Raw genomic sequence first — 20,735 nt, 5'->3', positions numbered from 1 at the left:
ACTGTTTTCCCATCAGTATCTGCAAACAGAGAACAAAACCCCGATGCGAGGAGCACGTCCGCTCCGCTCTCGATAACTGTGTTGTTTTATCTGTAAATCTGATTGTTGGGAGGAGCAGGGTGGCAGTCAATCGCGTGGAATATGTAACAATTTGACGTATTAATCTCTGATGGGTTTTATGTTTTTGCCATAAATCCGACTGAATTTGCGGAGCGCCAGCAGCGCTGCTCCAGCTCCGGGCGGGCGCGGTGCTGCGGTTGCTGCGTACCGCAGGATTCCAACCCGACAGAGACAGACGGACACAGGTCCTATTTCAGTTGCACAGATTGCTTTATTCTTTATTGCGGCCAACAACGCCACACAAATCTGTTTCGTGAGCTGCTGCTGAAATAGGGAAAATCGCAAAGTTTCTGGTAAAATAACGATGCTGGGGGTTTTTTTGGTTGTTTTTTTTTTTTTTTTTTTTTTTTTGGTTTTTAATTAAAAGTTCCCAGGTGCGTGTTTTAAATCTGCTTTGCTGTGTGCTTTTTCTGGTTTTCTTCGGGCTCCTTTATGGCAATAGCTCACGTCCCCCCGAGGTCATTACGGGAGCTGTCGGGTTTTCTGCTGTAGGCGGATTTAATTGGGGTGAAGTGCAGGAGCCCCCAGGAGCGCCCCCAGCAGACAGGAGGGCTCACGGCTGACGGCGCTGTGCCGCGCTGTGAAGGTGCTGCGGTGCTGTGGCACTGCGCCGTGCCCTGGCCGTGGCTCAGCGTGGTGATGTGAGTGCTGGAGATGTCGGCGCTCAGGGGTTTGAAACTGCCGGAAGAGTTTCTCCTGGGTTGCTTCTTGCTGCAGAAGAAGGAAAAGGCAGTTAGAGCTGGTGGCAGATCAGCCCCAGTGCGTGCTTGGTTCGAGTGCCGCTGAGTGCAGGTGGACGTGCTGCCGCAGTCGGCGCTGCCCGCCTGTCCCGACAGCGTTCTCACTTTGCAGTCGGGTGTCTCAGGCAGGACATCCACTTTAAAGCCTTGAGTTTATTTTGATGGCACGCACAGTTTGTAGGGAAGTGAATAAAACACAGGAAGGCGTTTTCCACCAATAACAAGTGCGCGCGTCCAGCAGTGCGAGCACAAGGATGGCGTGGTCCTGCAAGGAGCGGAGTCCTCTTAACGTGAGCAGGTGGATGTGCGGCGGATCGGGCGGCCCATGCAGCACGGTGCTGCTGGGGGAACGCAGCCAGGTGTGCCAGCGGGAGGAGCGCCGGGCTGGGAGGTCAGGCTGTGCTGTGGTGGTGGAGCCACGCGGGGCTGCGGTGCCGGAGGTGTTTGCATTTATAAATGGGCTAACTCGATGATAATACACTGAGTTGATAGGGTGGAATTACCGCTGTATTTCTCTTAAAATATGTATATTAACTTGTTCTCTGTGTGATTTACGCAGCGGATATGGAGATTAATGCAGCAGCATTTGTGAAAGCGCTTATTGTTGATTAATTCATAAGTAGTCTTATAAAAATTTCAATGATAAATGGTAATAAATACGTCGTATCGGCTCCCCTTTACGGTACGGAATAGCTGCGAGTTTTGAAAACAAAGTAAATGACACTAAGAGCTAATCAGAGCTCTGCAAACAGCGAGGCCCCGAGGCTGGGGGCTGCGGCACACACGGCCCGTCGCCTCCCACTGCTCCCCTGGGCAGCGGCACGCCGAGCTCTGCCCGGAGCAGAAAGGAGGGGAGGTCTGGTGAGGTGTGCTGTACCCGTGTGGGATGCTGCCATCCCCAGCGTGCGGTCCTGCACCACTGTCCTCTCACCTCTGACTCCATCTTTGCTGTTGTTCCAGTCGGTAACCCGAAGCCTTCGTGTGGCTGCTGGTGGTTTAATCGCACCTGACCTTCCACAGTGCTTTCACAGCGTTCTGCAGCTCAGCTGGCTTAATCTCACCTGTGGAGCAGAGATAATTCATCTCTAGAGCACGTCCATTGGAAACGGTCCATCTGAAAGGAGTGCCTTCCAGGGTAGTAGCCTTGTGGTTTTACAGAATCACAGAATGACAGAATGGTTTGGGTTGGAAGGGACCATTAATATCACGTAGTTCCAACCCCCTGCTATAAGTGGGGACACCTCCCACCACACCAGGTTGCTCACAGCCCCATCCAGCCTGGCTTTGAGTGTTTCCAGGGATGGGGCACACACAACTCCTCCGGGCAACCCATTCCAGTGTCTCACCACCCTCACAGTAATGAATTTCTTCCTAATATCTAGGCTACATCTTCCCTCTGACAGCTTAGAGCCATTTCCCCTTGTCTTGTTGCTACTTGCCCTTAAAAAAGTCCCTCCCCAGCTTTCCTGTAGTCCCCTTCAGGTCCTGGCAGGCCACAGTACCGTCCTCCTGGAGCCTTTTCCTCTTTAGGCTGAGAGCCCCAGCTCTCTCAGCCTGTCCTCACAGGAGAGGTGCTCCAGCCTTTGATCATCTCCGTGCATCTCCAGGTACTCCTTTTTGGGACCAGGCTTTCAGTGGTGTGGCTGAGTACAGCTCAGCTCCTGCATTTCCTCCATCTTCAGCCCTCCTTTTGCTATGATTACCACCCGATGCAGTCATTGTGGTGCAGTGCATTCATTTCCACTCCTCCTTGGACTCCTTTACAACTGTGCCTGGAGCTGCCCACATCCCACCCTGCCCGTGGAGAGGTGCGTTTCTTTTCCACAGCTGTGTCCCAGGGATCTTCATGATACAACCACGTGCCCTTGGTTGGGGGTTCCAGTCATGAGCCCCAGGCTTTTCTGTCTCGTGACTTCATCATTCCAGGTAACAGCAGAGCTAACGCAGCACTGCTCTTACAGCTTTTAGGCTGTTATGTTAACTTTTCCTTTTGGTGTGCAGCAAATGGTAGTGTGAGTTACTCTAGCTTGTTCTCTGACAATTTCACAGCTGTGTGTTTGCCCCTGTTTTGGGAAGCACAGCCCTCGGTTTATTATTCCTGCAGGCTGCCCGCTTTGAGTTCACTGGCTCTGGAGTAAGGTTGCTCATCTCGCCCTCCTCACCTTAATTCTGTCTGAAGAATCGTATCGTAGAGTCACAGAATCCTAGGATGGCCAGGGTTGCAAAGGAGCACAATGCTCATCCAGTTCCAGCCCCCTGCTGTGTGCAGGCTATGTGCAGGCTGCCCAGAGCCACATCCAGCCTGGCCTTGAATCCCTGCAGGGATGGGGCATCCACCACATCCCTCAGCAGCCTGTGCCAGTGCCTCACCGCCTCACTGTGAAAGACTTTTTCCTCATATCCGACCTAAATCTCCCCTCTTTCAGTTTGAAGCCATTTCCCCTTGTCTTTTTACCCTGCTAAAGAGCCTGTCCCCCCCCTTTCCATAGCTCCCCTCATCTCTGCTGAGGTAAGGAAGAGGAACTGAAAAATTGCTTTTCTTGAAGAATCGGAAGGTAAAATCTGCCGAGCCTTAGCTGTAATGGCAGAAGCCTCTCTTTCATCTTCATTCAAGGTGTCCTCTCCTAGGCGGGAGACATCTATTTGCACTTGCCACTGCATGTATTTACAGTCGTGCCAGCTTTGACCTTGCTAGCCAGACGGATAAGGAAGTGCATGACTCAGTTGTAGATCCTGAGGAAACACCTGCTTGGTTCCAGAAACCAGGAGAGGAGAAATACTGCTGGGATGCCACCTGGAGCTCTTTGAAGGCGTCGCCTTGGTGCTGGGAGCTGAGGAAGCACCCTTTGTGCTTTCTGTGCAGGCTTTGCAGCCTTCCTGCCTCGGGTTTAAAGGACGCAGCCCTGAGGAGTTCCCTTCAAAATCCGACTTCCTCGGGAGGTTTCCAAAACAAATGTGGCACCCTCGACTTTCCCTGCATCCCTACACACCGCCTGGCTCTCGGGCGGAGGTCTTTCAGCCCATGTGTTAAAACGGGGCCGGGTGGCGCGGCTCCAGGCAGCTCGGGGAGAGGAGGCTGGTGGAGGAGGCAGCGGGAGCCAATCCGAGCAGTTGCACTGCAGTATTTCGCGTGAGTCCATGGCTTCCGACAGCTGGGAGGAAGGTCGGAGATGGGAGGGCCCAGCAGCCTGCCCCGTGCCTGCAGTGGCACAGCCGCTCCGTGCCGTGCAGCTGCCCCGTGTCGCCTCTGCCCCGGAGCCCAGCCGCGCAGATCTCCCCTGGTTGCGGTCTGGTCTCGTTCGCCTTGAAGTCAGTGCCGAGCACGGCTCCACCGGGCCATTTCCCGTTATGGCCGAGCTCTGACTCTTGTTTTAAAAACAAACAGAACTTGGGAAGTGCATCTTTAGCACGTGGTAAAGTGAGTCGAGCCAAGGGAATGAAATCTGCTGCCAAGCAGCTGGGATGGCTGAAGGAGCTGTGACGAGCTGCCCGGAATTGCTCAGTGGTGCTGGGCAGGAGCGGGCAGTCGCTGCGCAGGCTGAGCTCTGCGTTGCTGCCGCAGATGAGAACGCAGTGGAAACGCAGACGGCAGACGCTGTGTCTGCGGTAGTGACAACGAGCGCGGCGTCTCCTGTCCGGCAGTGGCCGCGCGGTGCGTTGCTGCTGGCTCCGCTGCGCCCGGGCGCAGGGCGCTGCTGCTCACGGGCTCGGAACCCGCCGGTGCCGGTCCCGAATCCGGCGCGGCCCCGTCCCGCTCGGCGGTGCTGGCGGAGCTGCGGGATGTCGGCTTTGTTTAGCCTGGGCACAGACTCCCTCTTCAGAGCGCCGCAGGTAGTGCAGAAGGCATTTCTTCGTGGCCGTAGCGCTTTGGCCAGCGAATGCGGACGATTTCTGAGCGCTGCGGAAGGACAAAATGAAAGGCAGCCCAGGGCGCTGTTTTAGGGCCGGATCCGAGCTGCTGGAGCTGCCGGAGCTGCGGCCGGTGTCGGTGGCAGGCGGCGCGGGTGGGATCCTGCGGGCACCCCGCGCCCCTTCCTGGGCAGGAAACCAGCGCGGCGTCCTCCCCCCGCTCCCAACGTGACACACGCTTTTAATTTAAGCTTTTTATCAGTCTCTGTTGCGCACGCTGGGCTTCGGGCAGGCCAGGTTCCTGCAGGAGAAAAGCCCGGATGGGTGTGCGCTGCTGGGGGGTGCGGGCGCCGGCGGGGCCGTCAGAAAGTGCCTCTGATTTGGCAGATAAGCGTAAGAGCAAACGCAGCGTCGCTCCAGCCTTCAGTCCTTTCCTTCGTAAGGCTGTGCCGTTTTTTTGCTTTTGGAAATAGGACTGACTTTTGGAAACGCAGGACTCGGCGCTTTTATTTTTTCTGGGATAATTGTTAGCAAAAGACACTTCAAAATTAAAAGTGTCCGCACCCCCAGGCAGCAGCTGGACTCGTAGTTCGCCCCACTCCCGTCTCCGGCTGCGTTCTCCACAAGCACTGCGGTGCTGCAGGTCTCCGATGGAAGGTGGAACCATTCGAGCCCTCCGGGCCACGTCTGTGCGGCGCTCTGCAGTGTGGCCGAGGAGCGGGGCTGCGGGGGCTGCGGCGGCCTTTGCTCCTTTGCTCTGCTTTAAGTTTTCCTCCCTCCCCAGTCGTGGAGCTGCGTGGGTGCAGGGTTGGTGGGGCAGCTGTGCGGGGCTGCTGCGGGACGGCGATCTGAGCGAGTTGGAGATGCTCTGCCGGGGCTGATGCGTTTGCACTTTGACTGGCGTGCGCTTGTTAACTCAGCCTCTGCGTTTCGTCGGAGGAACATTTTATTTTTTGCTCTGAAGTTTTTTGGTTTTTTGTTTTTTTTTTTTTGTTTTTTTTTTTTGCCTTTACACTGAAGCGGCAAATGTGCAAAAAAAATCAGCGTAGCAAAAAAACATGGGAAAAAAAATGGCATAAAGAGCTCCAATAACTATTAACATTGTTAAATGCATAGCAAAGCTCCCCTGACAGCTTCTTGGCACCAAAGCGAGGCGGCCGACAATGGCTGGTTGTTTTTTTTTATTGTTGTTTTGTTTTCAATGGCCCGCCGTGCGTTTTGACAGCCCCAGCAAGGGTTGGGGTCAGCACTCAGACAGGGGGCACCTGGGGGACACCAGAGGGGACACGTGGAGGGGACACGTGGAGGGGACACGGGGTTTACACGGGGTCGGGGCTGCTGCCCGGTGCGGTGCAGGCTGCCATGTGGTCTGGGGCACCCCATGCCCTCTGAGGCTGTTTTGGGTAGGCCGTCCTCCGGTGAGGACGGCGGTGTTGGTGTTTTATTCCTGGAAAACAGAGGAGAGGTGAGCGGCCCAGGAGCCCGCACAGGCCCGCCGCGGGGCCCCTCGTCTGCAGCGGGTCGGGCTCAGCTCGCTTGGGCGTTGTAGGCAAGGTTTTCATGTTGGGTGCGGCGTGTGCCCATTTCCAGACGAGGACAGCTGTCCCTGCCACGCGCGCACAGCCCATCGCGGCGGGGCATGGCCGGCGGGCTGGGTGGGCACGGCGGGCGGCGGGCTGGGTGGGCACGGCGGGCTGGGTGGGCGGTGGGCCTGGTGTGCGCCATTGCGGCGTGTGGCTGCGGAGCGGCGCGGCCGTGAGCAGCACTGCGGCTCTTTGTCTGCAGCAGCGCACCGCAGCCCTCAGCCAGAGATCCTCTCGGCGGCTCCGCAGCACCTCGTTCCTCCGCTCACAGTTCATTTATGATTCTGATGAGAGTGTTTTTTCAGGAAACACACATTTCGCTTTTTGACCTAGGAGCATCTGTTAGAATTTTTTTTAATACTACTTTGGCATTCTGGAAGTGTTAATGTCTTTCATATCTGTTTAATGCTATTTAGGGATATTTATGATCACCTCTCGGTTACTCGGGGTAAAGTGTGTTGCCATTTTTTTCAAACAGACAGGAAAGCGTTCATACGAGGAAACAGATTGCTTTAAACATGTGCTTCCTGTGACAGTAAAAAGAACAAATTAGATTTAACGCTGTGTAGCGAATGCACGAATGCGTTCGTTTGGGCTTTCCGAAGCCTCACGTTCAGTTCTGGCCTGAAGAGAACCGGGGGTCGGAGCCGATGCCGTCGGTGCTCCCAGGCGCTGCCGCCGCAGCTTCCCGTCGCAGCCGACATTTGTTTGTCAGCTCTGCGCCGGCCCTGGCAGGGCTGGGTGCCAGCCGGCCCTCCGGAGGGACAGCCTGCGGCGGGGCTGACGATTTCTGTTTTCCAAGCGGGGAAAACAAAGGAAACGGCGAGAGCTCAGCGGCCCGGGACCCCGCCTGGAAGTACTTGGGTGCCTTCCTGCGCGCTCGGCCCGCAGCTCGGCTGTGCTGCCCCGGCCTCCACACGCGGAGCCAAGCTGAGCTCCGCTCGGAGATGAGAGGGGAGGAAATTGTGGCGCAGGTCTGTGCCGTAGCAGAGACCTGGGCAACGCGAGACGTGTTGGGATAATGCACCTACGTATTGTTCCTGGCTGGCCGGCCGGGGGCAGGAGCTTTGCCAAGCCCGAGCTGCGTGTGCTCTAGGAGACACTGCGAGCGTCTGCGCCGTGCGCGCACCCCTGCTTCCCCACAGAGACGCATCGGGAGAGAGCTGCAGGCAGCTCCCGCGCAGCCGCTCCCCTCTCACCTCCTGTTCTCAGCTCTTTGTGCCGTTCTGGGACGCGAGGCCTGCTCAGCTGCAAGGAGCGCGGCCTGTAGTGGTGGTGGTGGCCCGCTGCTGCTGCTGGCAGCCAGAGGTGCTGCGGGAGCCGAGCGGGTGGCCGGGTGTGGGCAGAGAGGCCTGCACTGCTGTGCCCGGCCCTGCGCTGCGGTGCCCAACCCTGCACTGCTGTGCCCAACCCTGCGCTGCTGCACCCAACCCTGCACTGCTGTGCCTGGCCCTGCACTGCTGCGCCCAACCCTGCACTGCTGTGCCCAACCCTGCACTGCGGTGCCTAACCTTGCACTGCTGCGCCCAACCCTGCGCTGCTGCACCCAACCCTGCACTGCTGCACCCAACCCTGCACTGCTGCACCCAACCCTGCGCTGCTGTGCCCGGCCCTGCGCTGTGGTGCCCAACCCTGCACTGCTGTGCCCAACCCTGCACTGCTGCGCCCAACCCTGCACTGCGGTGCCTAACCTTGCACTGCTGCGCCCAATCCTGCACTGCGGTGCCTAACCTTGCACTGCTGCGCCCAACCCTGCACTGCGGTGCCTAACCTTGCACTGCTGCGCCCAATCCTGCACTGCTGCGCCCAACCCTGCGCTGCTGCGCCCAACCCTGCACTGCTGTGCCCGGCCCTGCACTGCTGCACCCGGCCCTGCACTGCTGCACCCGGCCCTGCACTGCTGTGCCCGGCCCTGCACTGCTGCACCCAACCCTGCACTGCTGTGCCCGGCCCTGCGCTGCTGCGCCCAACCCTGCACTGCTGTGCCCGGCCCTGCGCTGCTGCACCCAACCCTGCACTGCTGCACCCAACCCTGCACTGCTGCGCCCAACCCTGCGCTGCTGTGCCCGGCCCTGCGCTGCTGCACCCAACCCTGCACTGCTGCGCCCAACCCTGCACTGCTGCGCCCAACCCTGCGCTGCCATGTGGGCGGTGGGAGCCGGGTCTGCAGCACGGCTTGTTTGGCAGTTAGTGCACATCTCCTCAGCCTGGCGGAGATGGTGCTTAACCTTTCTGCCGCCGCGTCCTGGCAGCAGGCGGGCTCGCCTTTTGTCGTTCCGCGGCGTTTTGGTAAATATTTTTGAACCGGCTCTGTGCAACAGGTCCCGGAGATCTAAAGTGTGCCGCAGGTTTCCAAAAAACTTCATTTTTTCTTATATTTTAAATGCTCTGTTTGTGCAAAATTTTGAGAATCACCATAAGGGCTTCTTTGCATTTTTAATTTAGTAACTAACATATGAATAAATTTGCATATTAATTAGTTGCAGATTAAATCATGCATACATAATTGCCTCCTTACTGTGTTTAATGTTTGTCAAAATCTCCAGCCCGGTTTGATGGATGTCGTATGAAAGATTACGGTTTGATGTACCCTTGGAAGTATTTACACCAATAATGCCGGATCCTTAATGGCGGAATTCTCCCGTTATATACAGTTTCTAATAAACGTGCGAGATAGGTGCGTGTCCCCTTTGACTAGATTTTTTCCTTGCACCAAGTCATTTACTATTCATAATCATTAATGCATCTCCTAATTATACAGCATATGTCTGTTAACCACTTCGGTGCCGATCCTTGCTGCCTACCAGCCCGACCTGTGTTATTGGAGGGGCCGTTCCCGGGCGGCTTTGCCTCTCACCTCACGTTTTCCTACCGAGTGATATTCGGAGAAAGAGCTTTAAATGCAAGGTGCATTTTGCGCCGTGTTATTGAGGGCGAAGAAATGAGCTGCGCTTAATTGGTGGCTGAGGGCTCCTCTGCTGCGGCCACTGCAGGAAATAACCAAGGGCGTTCCAAGAGCACAGATACAGCCCTGGAGCAGCGAGGAGCACTGCCTCCAATCGCGGCGTTTCTGGGGATTGGGTTTGGATCTGTAGGGCTGCTGGGTTTGGATTTGTAGGGGTTACGAGTTGTAGGGGTTTGGGTTAGGATTTGTAGGGGTTTGGGTTTGGACTTGCAGGGGTGTTGGGTTTGGACTTGCAGGGGTGTTGGGTTTGGATCTGCAGGGTTAGGATTTGTAGGGGTTTGGGTTAGGATTTGTAGGGGCGTTGGGTTTGGATTTGTAGGGCTGTTGGGTTTGGATCTGTAGGGTTAGGATTTGTAGGGGTTTGGGTTAGGATTTGTAGGGGTGTTGGGTTTGGATTTGTAGGGCTGTTGGGTTTGGATCTGTAGGGTTAGGATTTGTAGGGGTTTGGGTTAGGATTTGTAGGGGCGTTGGGTTTGGATTTGTAGGGCTGTTGGGTTTGGATCTGTAGGGCTGCTGAGTTTGGATTTGTGAGGGTTTGAGTTTGGATCTGTAGGGGCTTGGGTTTGGATTTGTGGGGGCTTGGGTTTGGATTTGTAGGGCGTTGGTGGGCTCGGGCACAGCTGCAGCCCCGTGTTGGAGCACCGAGCCGCACGCTGGCTGTGCGCCATTCTGAGTGCTGTGACAGCAGCAGGGTTGTGTTGGCCTCTCTTTTCTTTTCCCTTTTGCTGAACTTGTAGCTGTGCTCAGGTCACACCTCCAGGTTTTGCCCACAGAGGAAACAAAGGATATTAACCAAAACTTAATTTTTATCTAATTGCAGAAATTTGGGGAATGAGGGGAGAAAAAGCAAAGAAAGGGAACCCCAGGAAATAGCGTAGGGCTCCAGATATGATCCCGAGAGCTGGCTGCACGGGGTTCATCAGCAAGTAAATGACTTTCTTCTTAATTTGGCTACACATTAACCACTTTTCAAGCAGAAGCAGTTTTATAGGACCTCCAAATAACCATATTTTGTTAGAGGAGTTGGCACTGACATGTGTTAGGCATTTAAGTGTGAATTTGAGCAGTCGCTGGGAATATGACACAGTGTTAGGAAACAACCAGGGAAGTTGGATCTTGCTCCAGGCGATCTGCCCGTCTGATCCGTGCCCTCCGCTCCTTTGCAGCTCCGGTGCTGCTCCGTGTGCCCAGCTGAGCCACTGTGGGTCAGGCTGTGCCCCATCCCTGTGCTCTGCTCCCCTCTCTGTGCTGTGCCCCATGTCTGTGCTGTGCCCCATCCCTGTGCTCTGCTCCCCTCTCTGTGCTGTGCCCCATGTCTGTGCTGTGCCCCATCCCTGTGCTCTGCTCCCCTCTCTGTGCTGTGCCCCATGTCTGTGCTGTGCCCCATCCCTGTGCTCTGCTCCCCTCTCTGTGCTGTGCCCCATCTCTGTGCTGTGCCCCCATCTCTGTGCTGTGCCCCATCTCTGTGCTGTGCCCCACCTCTGTGCTCTGCTCCACTCTCTGTGCTGTGCCCCATGTCTGTGCTGTGCCCCCATCTCTGTGCTGTGCCCCATCCCTGTGCTCTGCTCCCCTCTCTGTGCTGTGCCCCATCCCTGTGCTCTGCTCCCCTCTCTGTGCTGTGCCCCATCCCTGTGCTCTGCTCCCCTCTCTGTGCTGTGCCCCATCCCTGTGCTCTGCTCCCCTCTCTGTGCTGTGCTCCATCTCTGTGCTCTGCTCCCCTCTCTGTGCTGTGCCCCATGTCTGTGCTGTGCCCCCATCTCTGTGCTGTGCTCCATCTCTGTGCTCTGCTCCCCTCTCTGTGCTGTGCCCCATGTCTGTGCCGTGCCCCCACCTCTGTGCTGTGCCCCATCTCTGTGCTGTGCCCCACCTCTGTGCTCTGCTCCACTCTCTGTGCTGTGCCCCATGTCTGTGCTCTGCTCCACTCTCTGTGCTGTGCCCCATCTCTGTGCTGTGCCCCATGTCTGTGCTGTGCCCCCACCTCTGTGCTGTGCCCCATCTCTGTGCTGTGCCCCATCTCTGTGCTCTGCTCCCCTCTCTGTGCTGTGCCCCACCTCTGTGCTGTGCCCCATGTCTGTGCTGTGCCCCATGTCTGTGCTGTGCCCCCACCTCTGTGCTGTGCCCCATCTCTGTGCTGTGCCCCACCTCTGTGCTCTGCTCCACTCTCTGTGCTGTGCCCCACCTCTGTGCTGTGCCCCATGTCTGTGCTGTGCCCCATGTCTGTGCTGTGCCCCCACCTCTGTGCTGTGCCCCATCTCTGTGCTGTGCCCCACCTCTGTGCTCTGCTCCACTCTCTGTGCTGTGCCCCACCTCTGTGCTGTGCCCCATGTCTGTGCTGTGCCCCATGTCTGTGCTGTGCCCCACGTCTGTGCTGTGCCCCCACCTCTGTGCTGTGCCCCATGTCTGTGCTGTGCCCCCACCTCTGTGCTGTGCCCCCACCTCTGTGCTGTGCCCCCACCTCTGTGCTGTGCCCCACCTCTGTGCTGTGCCCCACGTCTGTGCTGTGCCCCCACCTCTGTGCTGTGCCCCATGTCTGTGCTGTGCCCCCACCTCTGTGCTGTGCCCCCACCTCTGTGCTGTGCCCCCACCTCTGTGCTGTGCCCCACCTCTGTGCTGTGCCCCATGTCTGTGCTGTGCCCCACGTCTGTGCTGTGCCCCATCTCTGTGCTGTGCCCCCACCTCTGTGCTGTGCCCCCACCTCTGTGCTGTGCCCCACCTCTGTGCTGTGCCCCATGTCTGTGCTGTGCCCCACGTCTGTGCTGTGCCCCCACCTCTGTGCTGTGCCCCATCTCTGTGCTGTGCCCCCACCTCTGTGCTGTGCCCCCACCTCTGTGCTGTGCCCCCACCTCTGTGCTGTGCCCCACCTCTGTGCTGTGCCCCCACCTCTGTGCTGTGCCCCACCTCTGTGCTGTGCCCCCACCTCTGTGCTGTGCCCCACCTCTGTGCTGTGCCCCACCTCTGTGCTGTGCTCCATCTCTGTGCTCTGCTCCCCTCTCTGTGCTGTGCCCCACCTCTGTGCTGTGCCCCCACCTCTGTGCTGCGCCCAGCACATCATGGCACAGCTTTGTAGCAGCAGCTGCAGGATGAAAATACACATTTTCGTCTGGCGCTGCATTCTTCTTGTTGGAAATGCACTTTGGAGCTTTAATTGGGGTTGAAGGGAGGGAAAGTTCATGAGGAAGGTGTCAGCCTGTGTCCTTTGGTGAGGGATCTGGTGCTGCGTGCTGTGTGTCGTGCTGTGCTGTGCAGGTTTGTGCACTTCACGTGTGAATGGGCAGCACACACTCCTGGCACGCCGCGCAGTGCAGCCCTGCGTGGCTGAGCCTTTGCAGAGCTCTCTGTGTCGGAGCACCCTCATCCCACATCTGTGTCCCGGCTGGTCACTGTGCAAGGTAGATCTTAGCACACTGCTCACTGCAGGATCCCTGGGGATCGGAGGAGCAGACGCCCTTTTCTCCTGAAGGGTTTTATGTAGGAAAAATGAAATACAGAGGAGCTGGTGCCCGAAGACCTCACAGACTCATTCCCTAATCGCAGGAGAACATAAACTGCTTAATGCTTGCTCTAATTATCCTCCTGCACTGTGCAATTTTTTGTGTATTAAACCCTGGAAGAATATTCAGAGCCCATTAAAGGACAAATTTAGCGAGCCTTCGGAATCCGTGCCCCGTTCTGCCCAGCCCCGCTGCAGCCATTGGGGCAGCCTGGGAGCCACAGCTGCAGTGCGGCCACGTCCGTCCGTCCCGCTCTGCTGTCCGGAGGGCTCCGGTTCATCCGAAAGCTGAGATCTCCGTGTTTCAGGGGAAAAGCTGGCGCTGAGTGTGGCGCGGGGGATCTTTTGTGCGGCAGTCTCTGAGGAAAGATGGATACCCGACAGTTTCCCTCCTCCAGGCTGTGTTCCTGGAGGAACAGAAAGAAAATGATTTTATGCAGAAAGCGAAGAAAAAAGAGCGTGAGGAGCAAAAGGAAACGGCAGCAGCGCTGCGGTGCGGCCACGCGCTGGGCTTTGTGCTCCATCACCTTCACGTCTGCGCTGTGTGCGCGGCCAGCAGGGCTCGGGGGCTGGCAGCTGAAGGGCCGTCGCAGTGCGGTGAGAAGTGGGGATTGTGGAGGTGGCTGTGGGCAGAGCGGAACCAAGGGGACCCAGCGCTCCGGCTGGGCCCTGCAGTAACCCTCCGTGGTCCTCGGTGCGAAGCAGGGCACCGCCGGCTGTCAGAGCCTGCAGTTGTGGACTCGCTGTGGTCGGAGGCGCTGGGGGCTGGAGCTTGGTGATCCTCGAGGTCCCTTCCAACCCAAGCCACGCTACGATTCCGTGTGAAGGCCTCTGAGATCATCAAGTCCAACCCTGCCCCCTGAGCCGTGTCTGCAGGAGGCAGGCTGGCATTCTGAGGTCCTCCAGAGTGGAACACTGGCCGCGTTCTCTGGCGTTGGAGGGACGTTCTGATTGCATCCCTGCTGCCGGGATGCGCGGGCACCAGCCCAGCAGGAGCAGCCCTTGGTGCAGAGGGCAGCGCTCCTCCCGGCTGCTGGATGGAGTCACCGTGAAATGCCACGAAATGCCGACCGTCCCGCCGGTGTGGATCCCTTCCTCCCTCCCTTGTGCCCTGGCCTCGCACCGGGCCCCCTCCCTTCAGCATCACGGCGCTGTGCCGCTCCCCTGCTTCGCCAGCGCTCTCCCCCTCCGTGCCGGGAGACCAGAATGGTGTTTGCATTTCCCTGCATCCTCCCCGATTTCTTTGAGGCCTTCGGGCCCAGATGCTTCATCTCTGCACTCAGTGCTGCTCCTGGCAGCCAGCTGCAGGATTGCTCGGCAGCGAGGGTGGACAAAGCCAGAGGAGTTCGGCTCCTGTTTCCCACTTTCCCCCCAGAAGCACCGTTCCTGCCTCCGATGCACCCTGGGCCGCTGGCTCCGGCTCCTCGGGGCGGTGTGGCTGTGCGAGCCGCGAGCTGAGGGCTGGCAGCAGCGCTGGCCTTGGGGATGAAGGTGCCACGGAGGGATGGGTGCCCACGGCCGGCGCTGCAGCGTCTGCACGCAGGGAAGCGGTGACAGAATAGTGCTGAGCTGCTAGATGGAAGGGCTGCGAGGCCTAACTATGTAACAGCTGAAAAGCCTTCCATATGGCAATGTGCAAGAAATGAGAAGCAGCGCTCCGCAGATTCTTGTGGCAGAGTGGGAAAGGATGGGAGTTTGCAGGATGCCACATCTCTGCTCGGCCCTGCAGATCATTTAGCAGAGAGCAGGGGAGTGAGAAACGCTTTTGAATGCTTTGATCAGCTCTGTGAGCGTTTTGCTGTGTAGACAAACTGCTGCATGTGAGTTCCGAAGCAAAGACCGAGTTTGGGTCGCTGTCAGTGAGCCGTGTGTCCACCCGCACGGCGCCCGCAACTTTTGGGTTGGTTTTTTTCACTTCTCCCCCTTTATTCTCCTGCCTGCCCTGCGCTGCGGGCTGTGCTGGAGCTGCTGTCCTGTTGGTGTCTGTGTCACTGCGGATCGCGGTGTCCCTTTGGGACACTTTGTGTTGTCCCTGATGGACTCGTGGTGTGTGGGGGTCCCTCCCAACCCGGCGCGTTCTGTGCTTTTGGTGGGAGTTGTTACTCCGTGGTGTCACTTCTTTTCCTAAGGACTGAACGTGAGATCAGGTCTGTGATATGCTTCCAAAGCACGGATTTGTTGTGTCGTGGCAGCTCCTGCTGATGGGGAATGACGGACCGAGAACGGATGGAAAGCCCTCGGCAGCGGGGCAGGTTGAAGCCCAGCCCTGCTGGCTGCGGGGTGTGCTGCGCTCCCACAGCAGCGCCTTCCCTGCAATCCAAACACCTCTCTTGTGCAGTGGCTGCAGTGCCACCAAACGCCTCTGCTTTGACTTCCAGGCTGCTGTGCAGACACAGGATGTGTTTGCTCTCATATTGAGACCAAAGACAGCAGTATGCCCACGTCCAGCAACCTCCCATCGCCTCTCCCTGAGGAGCACCCATAACGTCGGAGCCGAGCCTTAGGGCAGCAGAGTGCTGTGGAGTGGCCGCTGCAAACCTCAGAGCCTGGAAGGACGTGAGTCAGCCTCCCTGCAGCCACACAGAAAGGGTTTTAAAGCAGTCGGGATTGGGTCGGCTTCATCGGCCTCCGGGGTTCACTCCCATCGCCCGGCTCTGCGCCGCAGTGTCTGAGCTCGGTGCTCACAACACGAGGGTGCTGCTGTCTGTGCCTGCAGGGGCTCTTACTTTTAAAAGCTCACTGTGTACGCCTGGTAAAATGGCAGAAGAGCCTCTGTGCAATGAGAAGCCCTGGCCCTGCTTTGGTTTCCTCCTTCAGCTTTTCACGAGAAGTGCAGTAAAAAAGAGCCCGAGTGGGCAGTGGGCATTTTGGAGGCGCGGTTTTGTTCGAAACGGATGAATGGGAGCTTTGGTGCTGTTTCAGTCTGCAGCAGTTATTTTTGACTGGAGTTTTATTGTGCCCTCAGCTTCACCTGCTGCCAGTAAATACGGCCTGAGCGGTGCTGGAGATGGAGGGACGAAAACCCACGGAATCATGGAGGGTGGAAAAGCCCTCCGAGGTCCCCGCCCCCCAAGTGCCCACTGCCCGCATCCCCACGGCCGTGGAGTGCCCCAGGGACGCTGACCCCACCGGCTCATGGCAGCTGTGCTGCTGCAGCACCACCTTGGGGAGAACGAACTGTTCCTGTTCCTGACCCACATCCACCCCGTGCTCCCCTGGCACAACAGAGGCCACCGCCTCTCATCCCGACATCTTAATTTAACTTAATTACAATTTGTGGATGCTCGCTGGAGTGGGCACGCGGCGTGGGGTGAGGATGAGGAGGGAGGGCAGCCACGCCATGCGGATGTGTCCGCATGAGGCTTCGTGCAGGAGCTGCTCGGAGCTGGTGGTTCTTTGGGGCCAATTTGTTCATACAGCATCTGTGTGATGGGACATCCGTGCTGCGCTCAGTCCACGGCTGTGAGAACAGGAGTCTCTTCCTGGAGAGAAGAGAGCGGGGTGGTTCTAGCATTGTTCTGTTCTTAACTGGGAGAAGCTGGCTGGGAAAGGCAGCTGGGGTGCAAGTTGGGGCAAAAAGGCACAGTTTGGTGAAACTCCCTTCTCCATTAGCCCTGTCTGCTGGGGGCTTGGAGCTGCTTCTCCTTGTGCTTGGGGTGTGCTCTGGCCCCAGCACTGAAGCTGCGGGCAGTAAGGAAGGCGTGATGCAGGTGTCCCAGGCTCAGAGGAAGGCGGGCTCTGTGCGGTGTGGGATGTGGGGATGCCGTGGTTGGACCTGGTGGTCTCGGGGCTCTCTGCAGCCCTGAGTATTGGTACGGTTCTGTGACGTGGGGCCCTTTTGCTGCTGCCGGGAGGTTTCTGAGGCTTCCTCACTCGGCACTGTGCTGCGCTTTGGGTCGGGCAGAAGAGGAGATGGTTGGGCACGGGGAATTATTGGGACCACAGGTCTCCGCTGAGCGCGGAGGTGCTGAAGGACGGCACCTGGCGTGGGGAGAGCCGTCAGCGCATCAGCAGAGCGTCGCTGCGGGCGTCCCCGAGGCCCTGCCGGTCGCTGCCATTCCCTCGAGTGCAGGGAAACTCGCTCCGAGGTTCCGATCCTCAGCCCTGGCCCGCGCTGCAGAGATAACCGCCGCGGTTACGGGGAAACGCGTTTCCCCGTTCGGTGACGCTGCCGTGCCGGGCGGTGCCCCTATCCTCCTTTGCCCCCCGTCCCCGTGCGGTGCACGGCCCTTACGCGAGGCTCCCGGCGCTGCGCTGTGCCGCCGCGGCAGAAATTGCCCCAATCCGGACGTGATGTCCGGACGCAGGTGGGCTGGGCGCGGCGTGGAGATGAAGGCTGTGAGGAAGACTCCGTGCTCGTCAGGCCGCTCGCCGTCAGGCAGTTCCCCGCTCTGCCTGGCAGGTGGCTCTGCAGCCCGCGGCCCCATCCCCAGGTGGAGCCGGGCAAGGGGCTCGCGCGGCGGCGGGGTGAGGTGCACTGGAAAGAAATCACACGCGCCCGGGGTGCTTCCCGAGCAAGGCAGGAAAAGGCATTAAAGTTACCTCACTGTACGTGTCGAATGCAAATACCGTCTGGTAAAGTAATTAATTGTTATTGTCGTGTGCTGAGAGCTCCGCAGCACTGCGAGGTTTGCTCCCCGCGAGCCGCGTTGGCTCCTCACCGCGCTCTGCAACGCACCGGGAGCGGGAGGCGAGGAGAGGCGAGGAGAGGCGAGGAGAGGCGAGGAGAGGCGAGGAGAGGAGAGGCGAGGAGAGGCGAGGAGAGGCGAGGAGAGGCGAGGAGAGGCGAGGAGAGGAGAGGAGAGGAGAGGAGAGGAGAGGAGAGGAGAGGAGAGAGAGGAGAGGAGAGGAGAGGAGAGGAGAGGAGAGGAGAGGCGAGGCGAGGCGAGGCGAGGCGAGGCGAGGCGAGGCGAGGCGAGGCGAGGCGAGGAGAGGAGAGGAGAGGAGAGGAGAGGAGAGGAGAGAGGAGAGGAGAGGAGAGGAGAGGAGAGGAGAGGGGTTGTGGGAGGGCGCTGAGCTCCGCGGCCGTGGTGCCGCTGAGCCGAGCCGAAGTTTGAGCGCTGCCCGCTGGCGGTGCGGGTTTGGGGGCGGCAGGAGGGGCTGTGTGTGTGCCTGTGTGTGCGTGTGAGGGGGGAGTTGTTGTTTAACGGCGCACCGATGGAACTTCGGGGTGGGATTTGCGCTCCGATGCGGCGCTCGCTGCGTAACTTTGTGCGGAGCTGTGAAGCTGCGGCTCCGCAGGAGAGGAAGCCCCGCGGTTTGGAGAGCACCAGAAAGCAGAAGTCGGCCGCGTTCCACCCGGAGCAGCCGGCCCACCCCCCCATCCCCCCACGGGGAGCTGCCACGTCCCGGCCCGCAGCGCCGCGCCCCGTCCGCGCTCGGTTCCGCCGCGCCGTCACAGCGACGGCGAACGGCTCGGAGCAGCGGAACCGCACGGCGCGGCCGCGGTGCGGTGCGCGGCGGTGACCCGGCGGGGAGCCCCGAAGCTCGCGCCGCGCGGGCGGTTGCGCGGGGTCACCGGGGCGGCGTTTCCTTCTCCAAACGCGAGCCGTTCCGTTCCGCACCGTCCCCGGGGCGCCAGCCGGGGGAGCCGGGAGCGGCCTGGGGGGCTCCGCGCTCCGTCTGGGGCCGGGGGGCCGCGGGGCGGGTGCGGGCGGGCGGGCGGCGGCAGCTGCGCACAATGCTGGGAGCGCGCCAGCAGCACGGACAGATGGCGGAGTTATTAGATGTGCATCATACGATTCCCTTCCTGCCACTCGCTTTTTAATCAAATTAAAACAAAAAAAAAAAAAAAAAAAAAGAGGAGGAGGAGGAGGAGAAGGGAGAGGCAGCGCGGGAGGAGAGGAGAGGGGGAGGCAATTAAGCGCATTTGTATTCCGCTCCGGAACGGGCACGGCTCGGCGGGACCGCGCCGCGGGGAGGCGCGCGGTGGGCGCGGGGCGGTGCGCGGGGTTGGGGGGGCGCGCAGCCTCCGCCCCCGCGCCGCCAATGGTCTCGCCCTGCTTTGCATATCGAGCGCGGCCGGGCCGGCCATATGGGAACATGCGAGTGAAGGAATTGTGGTGAAAAAAAAAGGGGGAAGCGAGTTGGGAAGAAAAAGTTGTCGGAGTGGGACCGGAGGGGGACGGAGGCTGCGGGACGATGTACTGCGCCTACACCATCCCCGGCATGGGCGGCAACTCCCTGATGTACTACTACAACGGCAAGGCGGTGAGCGGGAAGGCTTCTGGCGGCGTGTCCGTCCGCCCGTCCGTCCGTGGGGCGGCGGGGCTCCGTTCTGGGCTCTGCGGCGACTCTTTGTGGGGCCGCGACGGCTGCGGGCTCCGTTCGTAGGGATCGTGAGGTCCGTAGGGTCCGCGCCGGGGGTCGCTGGGCTCCGTCCGTGGGGTTGGTGGCCCCGCGGGGTCTGCTGGGCTGTGCGGGCTGTGCGGGACGGCCCCGAGGCGCAGCGCTCACCTCCGCTCGCCACGCTTCCCAACAGAGAGCCTTTATTTAAGAGCAAAAGAAAAAAAAGGGAAAAAAAAAAAGTGTCTGAGATTTTGTGCATAACCCCAGCAGAAGGTTTACACTTGCCATCTGGAGGTTTATTTTATTTTATTTTTTTTATTTATTTATTTTTCCCTCTCTGACTGCGTCTCGGGGGGAGAGGGGGGAGGAAAGAAGAAGAAAAAAAGTATTTCGGAGGATTTTTAACTATTTTGGGGCGGGGGAAGGGCGAAAACTGTTGCTGCCATCCGTCCGAGCTGCCCCCCCGGGTCCGCGACGCCGCGCGGGATCCCCCCCCCCCCAAACATCTGTCCGGTATGGGGGGTCGGGGGGGGCTTTGTTCGGAGGGGTCGGGAACGGTGCCGCGGGCATTGCGCGACGAGGGGGGTCGGCACGGAGAAACGGCGGGGTGGGAGAAGGGAGAGAGCGGCGGGATCGACTGCGGGAGTGCGGGGATGTCGGGGGGAATGTTGGACTTCAGAGCCGGGATTTCGGTGCGAGGAGGTGGGAAACGGCATTCCGAGGGGGGGAGCGGGGAGGGAGGGGCGGGATTGGAGCCGGAGAGTGGAGATTTAATTGGGAAAATAGGGATTTAAAGGGGGAGCGGGGAGGTTCCGGAATGCTGGGATTTAATCGGGGTTTGAAGGGGGGAAATCGAGGTTTAAAACGGGAGAAATGGAGGTTTAAATGGGGAAAGCTGAGATTTAAATAGGGAAAATCAAGATTTAAAGGAGGGAAATGGAGATTGAAAGGAGGAGAATTGAGATCGAAAGGAGGAAAGTTGAGATTTAAAGGAGGGAAATGGGGATTTAAATAGGGAAAATTGATATTTAAGTAGGGAAAAAATGAGATTTAAAGCAGGAAAATACAGGTCTGAAGAAGGAAAATACAGGGACTGAAAGCAGGAATGTTGCGAGCTGGGGGAGGAACGCTGAGATGGAAAACAGCCGAAGCGAATGAGGGCTGAAAGTGGAAAACTGGGACTGAATGTGGGAGAGGCGGCCGGGATGGAAAGCAGAAATGTGTGGGGTGAGGCAGGAAAAGCAGCTGGGCTTAGCAGCGCCGAGGGCGGCAATTTGCCGGGGCCTTTTATGGCTTTTTGCTTTGGGGTCGGGCCAGTTCTGCCTGCTGCGGGCTCAGGGCAGCGCCTGTTCACACGCACTGCAGCCTGACCAGAGGGACGGCCGGTCAGCCTGCGTGGCCCTGCATGGCCCCTACAGCCCTGCATGGCCCCTACAGCCCTGCATGGCCCCATACAGCTCTGCATGGCCTGTTCAGCCCTGCATGGCCCCATACAGCCCTGCGTGGCCCCTACAGCCCTGCATGGCCCCATACAGCTCTGCATGGCCTGTTCAGCCCTGCATGGCCCGTTCAGCCCTGCATGGCCCCATACAGCCCTGCATGGCCCCTACAGCCCTGCGTGGCCTCTACAGCCCTGCGTGGCCCCATAAAGCCCTGCATGGCTCCTACAGCCCTGCATGGCCCCTACAGCCGTGCGTGGC

The 20,735-nt window shown here is 58.9% G+C and overlaps 1 protein-coding gene across 26 annotated transcripts in view; it reads left to right on the top strand.

Moving 5' to 3' along the window:
* TCF4 (transcription factor 4) overlaps window positions 1–20,735 on the top strand; it is a 161,107-nt gene that overhangs the window by 111,086 nt on the left and 29,286 nt on the right. The window lies entirely within an intron of this gene.

This window comes from Meleagris gallopavo, chromosome Z (genome assembly GCF_905368555.1).
Source record: "Meleagris gallopavo chromosome Z, MGAL_WU_HG_1.1, whole genome shotgun sequence".
Classification (NCBI taxonomy): domain Eukaryota; kingdom Metazoa; phylum Chordata; class Aves; order Galliformes; family Phasianidae; genus Meleagris; species Meleagris gallopavo.
This window is presented reverse-complemented; position numbering and strand designations above follow the sequence as displayed.